This window comes from Nilaparvata lugens, chromosome 3 (genome assembly GCF_014356525.2).
Source record: "Nilaparvata lugens isolate BPH chromosome 3, ASM1435652v1, whole genome shotgun sequence".
NCBI classification, from domain to species: domain Eukaryota; kingdom Metazoa; phylum Arthropoda; class Insecta; order Hemiptera; family Delphacidae; genus Nilaparvata; species Nilaparvata lugens.
In genome coordinates, this window is record NC_052506.1 from 74,510,103 (window position 1) to 74,519,583 (window position 9,481).

Sequence of the window (9,481 nt, forward strand, 5' to 3'; positions counted from 1 at the left end):
GAAAACAAAAAAATCAAATCGCAAAATCAAATGAATATAACTAATATTGTAGTCCATAATGTGACGAATCGAATGACATTATGATAGATTTTTTCCCGATTAATGGTTACAGATAATAGAACTGTTTCTGATCAATGGTTACAGAGATAATTGATTTCCCGTGTTTACCTGCATTTTACATGTTTTAGGGGGCTGGGGCGGAAAGCTCCAAGGGGATTTCTTGGGACTTTTGGGAGAATGACCCTCTGGGAGGGTTCTATCGATGGTGGGAAATTCAGCTTTTATTTAATTTTCGGATCGGAACTGCTTGTTTGGACCTTAATTGACTGGGCTATAATCAAATAAACAACTGTTTGAAAATGTAGTTTAAAAATTTTACACCAGATGTCAGCACTGATTGGACTTACGCTTATACCTCTTGTATACTAGATTTTCACCACTTTCAGCTATCGATTACTGTAGCTAACTAAAAAAAATGAAAAATGTCACTTGGACCCCTTGTATTCTGACCCCTTCATTATCAGATTACTCAACCACTATAAATTTATTTATCTATTCATGCATTGAAATACACACAAATCATTGAATTATTTACTCTAGGAGTCCAATACCATTTTCAATAATAAATTCCTTGTCTTGTTTGTATTCAGTGGATTTGAACTTTGGTTGCATCATATATGGAAAAGATAGCTTACGATATCGTTTTTCTATGGTTGTATCTTCAGCTCAGTGCTGGAAAGGCACTTGTCCGATGCACAGCAATCACTGAGGTGTGAAAAATATCTATTTGCAAGTTTGGCCCATATGAATGAGCACTGAGCAGTGTTGGTAAAGCAGCCAGCGCTCCCGGCAGATACGTGTGCGCGTGCGCGGAAGGCCGATGCAATGCAAATCGCAATCCCAAACAACAGCCAGTGTAAATAACGGCAATTTGTGTTGGACCATTAGGTACAAAGTCGGAGGTCGAAGGCGTACTTCGATTGATCTGCAAACATCGATGGTCTTCGGTCGACTTTCGGCAACACGAGTTTGGAAAAATACACATAATTAGCCAACGCGAGAAAGGTGAAAGATGCAAATCGGTCCAGTTCGAAAAACCTTTTTTAGAGAACTCTTCCGGTGATAAGTCTGAGTAGGTACCAATCATTTTACTCAGTGCGGAGCATACTCAAATTAGATATCATCACTTTCACATTCCCTCCATCATTTTGTCCAATTATTATTAACCATTGTCTAGTCTGCTTCAAAATATTTTTTGTTGAAGTCTGAAGTGGCCGACTGTAATAATGTAGTGTCATTCACATCTAAAACCAATGCAATGTGAATATCATGGGAAATCCAACAGCAAATGGGAATGATAGAATTCAGTAATATTATACAGTATTATAAACATCTTGACTCTTGTAGAGTGAATGATTCCAATCATAATATCCCACTTTCTTTTATAAAATTATCATGTAGGGTGAAGCTTATTCTGATAAAGTTATTGAAGTGAATCATCAAGATTCTCTCTTTACAAAGCCATGTTTCCTCTGAATATTATTTGATTTAGTTGGTCATATATTTCATATTTCTTAAAGCAATTTCTTTTTAAAAAATATTATATCTATAATAATACAAACACTATTAATATTTCGTAATATAGGAATAATTTTCATCAAAAGCAACGGTATTGCTTTTAGGTAGAATTCATGTGGCAGAAATTGTTTCTTTTCACTTTTATCCAGGCTCCGCTTTATAAATGGGCTGACTCGGCTATGAAGACTACACCTGAGGTTTACCAGTACATAAGATGTAATGAGCTGTCTACGATTTTCCCCAATCTCGAAGTAGCGCTGAGAATTTTCCTGACTCTCCCAGTGACCAACTGCTCTGCTGAAAGAGGGTTTACCGTTCTATCTGGAGTAAAAAGATCCAATGGATCAACTCTTCGAGAGGACAAAACTGAATGTGTTGGTGTTAATGTGCTCTGAGCATGATATTACTCTCAAAACTAATTTTTCTGAAATTGTTGAAACATTCGCCCAAAAAAAATTAAGAAAGAAATCTGTCACTTAAATTTGCCACTAATGTTTATTGAAATTAACTTCACTATAGCTCATAATATACTATGTAAATACAATTTTATTAGAATTTGAAGTACTGAAAACAAATTTCAACATTATTAATGTCAAGTTCGGGTCCAGTTTTCAATAGTAAGCGCGTAATCCTGGGGAGGCCTTCAATTTTATAAAGAAGGCAATCAATAATGAAATTGAACCGTCCAGCAAACACTGGACAGGACAAGAACAGTTTTGATTGCCATGCAAAACTCAAATTCACAAGACTTCAGTTAAAAGGTATTTATAAAATTTATCACAGTACTTAGTATCTTCTAACTTAAATTTTCAAGTATTGTATTTATCTTTAAATCTCAACACACAACTTTGGTGGCCTTATTGCTTTTGCTATTCCATAGCGCAAAGCTGTAAGTAGCCCAGGGCGTTATTCGCCCTAAGTCCGGGTCTGCTTTTATCTTGTAGAGTTGGAAACTATTGAAGTCTGAATCCTGACTACTAATTAACGTTTTTTTAGTTTACATAATAGGGCATTCGAGGTCAAATTTTTAAAATTATCCGGTAACAAAATTTTAAAGTAAAAAGTTCGATGAGTTGGTCAATCAAATTACTATTCAAATTATCTTGTTTGAATAAAAATTGTCTGGAAAAACCCAAATACATTCAAGGAGAAGCTATAATCACCTCACGTCATAGGAAATGCTCTATTAACATCGTAAAATATCCATATTTTCTACTCTGTTGACGTGTTACTGCTTGTTAATGAGGTTTCTTAATTATAATAAATAATAAACTTCATTGTTTTATTGTTTTCATGAACCAGTTCATTCAGTGAATTCATCTATGAAGGACTAATGGATAAAACTACTATCGTTCTTATTAACAGAACAGATATCTATTGCCTCGTGAGATTCATTCAAAAACTTGGAAGTTTCAACTCGTTTTAAATTGTCAACCAAAAAAGGAAAATGATCCACAAAACACGAAGTCAAGAACGATACTACCTCTTGAAAAGGCCATATCCTATTAAACCAAATGCAAGAGCAATTTTATGCGGTATAGTAAGATGTCAGTCCAATAAACCAACTGTTTTATACGGGGGAATATAGATAAACTTATTTTTAAGAGAATAATTCAAACGTCATTAAAGCAAAGCAGAACATAGCAGTCAGCGGAATGTCCTGCAATCATGTTCTACACACCGTATCTGCAACGCCAAAACCTACTCAGTGTTGGTTAAATATAGGTACTCTTTTCAAGTAAAAGGCTGAGATTACCATTCTCTCTTTGGATCCTAAACCTATTTCGGACTATGTGTTATCTAAATTTGGGAAAGGAATAGCACAAGGTTACCTTATTTTTCCTCTCCCTATCATTTTGATAATGTTCTTATCAAAAAGTACTTATCATTTTGATAATGTACTTATTTAATATATGAATGAATGAATGAATATGAATGAAAATTCACTGACTTTGATAGTCAAATATGTAAAAACAATTTCTAGTTTTTCTGAATACATTTTGGAAAGGTAATGCATTCAAATTTCAATATTCCTAAAGCAAATGGTCCTCTAAATGATCTGATCAATTCACATTTCTAATAGTTGAGAAAATTATCGTTCAAGTAACCCAATTTTTTGGTGGATTCATCTTAATTCAAATCTAATACCTATTGTCATTCAGCTCTCTATAAATATTCGCCATAACTATTACGGTCCAATAGGAAATGAGATAAGATTTTGAGAATCTTTGTAATTTTATTTCTATAAGAATATGCTTTTCCCATGGCATCAATTCCTTCATTCATATGCCACTTCATATCAGCCCATCGTAAAGATTTGAGTAAGAAAAGTATGGAAAAGAGAGGAGAGTTAATGTGCAGTCAGAGTAGTACATCATTCATATGAATTTATTGTAAACAGAGTGATTTGTAAGGATAGGAAAAAATATTTGCTCCAGTTTTGTGTTTCAGTCATCAATGACCTGCTACATACAAGAATGTACGAGAATGATGATTCGTTTAGGTTGAAACTCCTCCCATCCCATCAAACGGGCTATAAGTGAAGGCTGGCGAACTTTTTGTGGAGTAAAAATTTTATGTTAAAGCAAGTAGCTTCATTTTTTAACAGCTATTACTGCGAGAGGTAGTTACTATTGCAGTGGTTCGTCGTGTGAATCCTAGCACTCAAGCTCTCTTATTACTGCTTATTACTGAGTACGCTGCTGCCGAACTCATGAGCACAGTTTTTCAGGCTTTGAACGACTTTTAGGATAAATGATTTTCAGGACGTGCGGCGGACCATCAGTGATAATTGCGAGCATTCGTGATGGTTGCAAGCATTAAGGTCGGTTGTAAACCCAAAATCGGCAGGCCGTTCGCTTTTATAATCTCTGCCAATGGAGTGTCAACGCACACTTGCGCCTCCGCACTACTTTCTCTCTCTCCCTCAACACTCCCGGAATTTTAAATTTCACAAAAGGGTAACGCTCCCCCGGGCTGCATCTCGCAACTCAGCCCTACTTAAACGAACGGTCTCGTGGTTTTCGCTCCTCTCATTTCTATTGTGACTCGTATATTTTTTACGATGCCCAAAATTGCGTCGGGTGAGAAGCCTTCCAAAAACGAAATCGTTTCTAATGCGCTTCATTGCGGCCAACACTTATTCACGGCCCAGTTTCATTGTAAACTGAAAACAGTGCGATAAATCTCTCTCGACATCATCTCATTCGCTCTCCTCTCCCGCAACTAATTGCCTGGGCAGCTATAAAAATGCATTTCCGCATACTCTGCTCTTCACATCATCATATTTATATCCATGAAGAGGAGTTATTTGAATTTATAAGCATGCCGTATTGGATAGTTAGACGACTTATTTCCATTTTATTTGAAAACAGTTAGTATAAATAACGGTACAGTATTAATCATATATGTATCAGTTAACAATAGTAATAAAGGCCTTCACATAGGCATAAACATTGTAGGGTACTTTCATCATGATACACTCAGTCATTTCTCTATGGTTGGAATATTGATTTAAACTTAGGTTTGAAAAATGGAAATTGAAATAAAAAATCTTAAAAATTGAATTTTTTCGGAAGTACAATGTTTATAAGTTTTGTGTACTGTAATAGAGAATCAAATTCCAGACCTCTATATACCATAATGGAACGCACTTTGTAATCAAATTGACATCTATTTGGACGATAGTCAACTATTTCAATAATTCATATTAGGTCTATTGTATTGATTGGAAGATATTTTTATATTGTATAATCCAGTGATTTATTTTTTTCGAAGCCTATTGAATGAGAAAACAGTCGCAATCGATAGACAATTCACACCCTAATGTGTTTGCCAAAGCTGCTCAGCTCCACATTCCACCCATGAAAGTTTTGAATATCTTTTCTGGAGCGGCGCTGATATTTTTCACTGTCTAGTACTGCAACAGAGCGGCCTCTTTTCTAAATCTACAATAAATGAGCTCGTTTGAAAATTTGAATAACTCAGCCGTTGATAGATGGGCGTTTGTCATTTTGTCAAGACAAGAGAATTTTTCAGAAGATTTATATCGTTATAATGTGGAGTTGTAGTTAACGGACTCATGTTATATGTGTTAAAGATGCAGCGTGGGAGTGAATTACTTGCCGCCATGTCAGGTTGGTTGGCCACCGCAGACGGTGAATACGTTATTTATTCGAATATGCGTCACATCGCAGCGTCAGTACGTCAGCACGACTGAGGGGACAAGGCTTCAATGCAAGACTTATGGCCACAAACACTCCAGCTAACTTATGCTGATTTGACTATTCTACTGTAATAGGCATTGCATAACTTTCTCTTTGAGAAAATGGTGTTAAAATATAATGTAATTTTATAAACAAATCGAGAAAGATATTGTATTATACTTTTTAGGGTGAATATATATTTTCTGTTTCCAGGGAAGCAATCTTGTCATTGATCTTGGAAGTGATTTCTTGTAAACCCAAGCCCTTCCGGTACAGTGACACCTTCCTAAACTTACCAAAAAATGTAAGGAACATAGTAAAGCATTCATAATAAAACAAGGGATTATAGGGATTAACCTCCTAAATTGAAGAGATTGAAAGAAGGAATACGATTCTAGAAGTCATAGATAATTTTTCAGGTGATACAAAAATGCTCAAAATTTCTCAACTTTTCTGAATCTTTCGTAGTTTATTTGTTTGAAAATTAAAGCCAGCAGGCTGTAGGATGTAAGCTACACAGACCTTGTGGTTGTGTAGAAGGGAAGGGACCTCTAGACCTTGAATTAGAAGGGAAGGAAAGCACCAGAAATTCTCTTACTTCCAGGTTTGAGATTTCAACATTTTTATACTGTTTATGTAATGTTAAATTTCAGGGGAGAGATCTCCTTTAATTGATCCTCTGATTACAAATTGATTCTTGTGTACAACACTTCAAACAGAAAGTGTATCAAATGAAAGTTTTAAAATTTGAAAATTATGGCTGTACAACTCGATTCAAAATTCGAATTTGAACTTCCTATGATATTTAGTCAGATTTTAGTGTAAATAAATACAAAAAAAACTAATCTTTGATATATGTATTCTTGTAGAGTTGGCTCATGAGTAGATATTGGATACTTGAAAGCTACCAACTCACTACACCATTCTAATACCATAAGAATAGCTTCAATAGAGGGATAAGGAAGTGATTTCTGGTGAAATTTTTACAGATATGAGACTTGTAGCAGTTGATAGAGCTTATCGATGACAATTTTAGATATGAATTTGATCAAAATCGTTGGAGCCGTTTCCGAGAAAATCACGAAAAACCCTGTTTTTGACAACATTTTCGTCATTTTAGCCGCCATCTTGAATTGCATTTGATCAAAATTGTTCGTGTCGGATCCTTATAGTGAAAGGACCTTAAGTTCCAAATTTCAAGTCATTCCGTTAATTGGGAGATGAGATATCGTGTACAAAGACGCACATACACTCATACACACACACACACACACACACACACACCACACACACACACACATACAGACCAATACCCAAAAACCACTTTTTTGGACTCAGGGGACCTTGAAACGTATAGAAATTTAGGAATTGGGGTACCTTAATTTTTTTCGGATAGCAATACTTTCCTTACCTATGGTAATAGGGCAAGGAAAGTAAAATCAGTAAGTTGAATCATAGATAAAGCATAAGCATAATATTTAATCATCTATATTTCTTGTCTCTGGTTGAATCCCCGAAATTCACATTTCCAACCACAAAGGAGGAAGTGAACAATTTTTTCTCAAACAGCACGTCGCAATAATTCTTGTTGAGAAGATTTTCGTTGCAACGTGGTGTAATGGAAGAAAGCCGACTGACATTTATGATGGGCGTAAAACTTCACTTTTTTAAGGATCAAGAAAGATTTTTAAGTTGTGAGCTATCCTTCCGGGAAGATGACCCAGATTGAACTGACAAAGAGGGAACAATAATAATTTGTTTCGTTTGCGGTCAGCAATAGCTGTCAGCAATTAAACTTCGAAAAGCTAATAAACTTCTCTCACGCGCACGATCAAATATTACTGATTACAGTGACATTTACACCTGAAATGTTTACATACAATACACATTATTATGATCATCCATTGAAATTATGCGCATTTAAAGCATCAACACAACAGACAATGTTTGTGATTTGAATGGGGTAGGCCTACTCTAGCATTCAGTATAATAACAGTACTAAATGAATTATGAGCCTATTTTATGTTTCGCGGAAGGTGGCTGATGGCAGTGCAACACGTGGACCAAGTATGTAGATCCTTTACTCCTAGTTTAAGGATATCCTTAATCTCAGGATTAGAATATTTAGGACGTTTAACAAAGTAATGACAATGTCCCTACTCCGCACCCCTCGCCATCACGTTAGAATAAATTATCACTGCCAACTGTAAAGTATGAATACTATTCAACAGTTCCCACTTGTTTGATAATACATTCACATGACTCAATTATTTACTAGGATTTTTGAACTTTCAGTTACGATATGATTCACGAAATACTTGGCACTCCATTCTATTTTTCAATGAATACTAAATGCCCAATAATAAGTATTTATTGAACTATTGAACATCAATGCAAACACTCTAAATATACTCAAGAATTAATATTATGATTCGAACAAACCAAGGATATCGTGGAAATCAATTTGAATCTTCAAACTGTCTTGTCCAAGGAGTCTAGGAGCCAGTAGCGTATATCACAAAGTAGGAGGAATTCTTTCTTCTCTGTGCGTATATAGAATATATTTTTGGGGGGACCAAGGTTAAAGTTAGTTTAAGTGATTCTAAGTAACACCCCATGATCAGTTTTGCAGCTCATATTCAGAGAGTAATTTGCGCTGAACGCCCTTGTTACTTCACCGTCAGGCCGTGAAAAATTCAGACTACTGTACTTTTTTCTGTAATTAATGTACTGAATTTTCTTCATACTCATTATTTCGGGGGGCCCGGGCCCCCTTGCCCCCCCCCTCTTATATAGCCTACTCCCCTGCTTGCTAGGAGCTTATGATACTTCTAGTGTGGTCCAGCCATGGTGAGCAGAACTGGAGTGATTTTTTTAGAGTCTCCCCCACCTTTATAGAGTTAGAATTCCAATGGACATACAAGAATACAGTGGAATTAATCATTGGAATAGTAGAAAATAGCTATATTTTTTACTCTGGGGACATTAAAAACGGTAAATCTTATTTATTGGGTAATAAGCAATACTTTTCTCACCTGAGTTAAGTCGAAAACTAAGAATGGGAATAGGTATTTTCTGAGAAAGCCTATGAGAAAGAGGTCTGAGTTACAATAACGATGTTAATATCTTTGTCGTTTTGGTTTGCACTAGATAATAGTAGGCTTATAATATTATGCAACTTAATTTTCCAACACAGTTAAAAAAATGAATCTAAAAGTATCACTGCTTTTAAACTAATTTCACAATATCATTTTCTCAATTTTTATAAATTGAAACTCAAAATTATAGCAAACCAAACCAACTCTTACACCTACTCACTCTCAAATAATTATAATGTATTCAGAATAACCGTGACTAATGATCAACTTTCTTCAGCTTATGGAAGATGAAAGAAGGTCGATTTATTTGAGAATATGGCTGGTCAAATATCGTGAAATGCCTAATAAGTAAACCTTGAAAGGTGCACTGGCACGATTGTGTTATGCTGAGAGAATAGAAGCGTTGCAATCGATCACTTTCATCGGTTACTGACATTGCTCAGTGCTCACTGCTCACTGCTCACCTCATCACATCGCTTCTACCTTATTCTTATAGGATGCAGGTCACTTCCTGCATGACCTTAGTGAGCTTATTGAAGCCGTCCATTCATTCCAAATGTACTTTTTACACACTATTTAATCGTGAAAATACCGGACTAA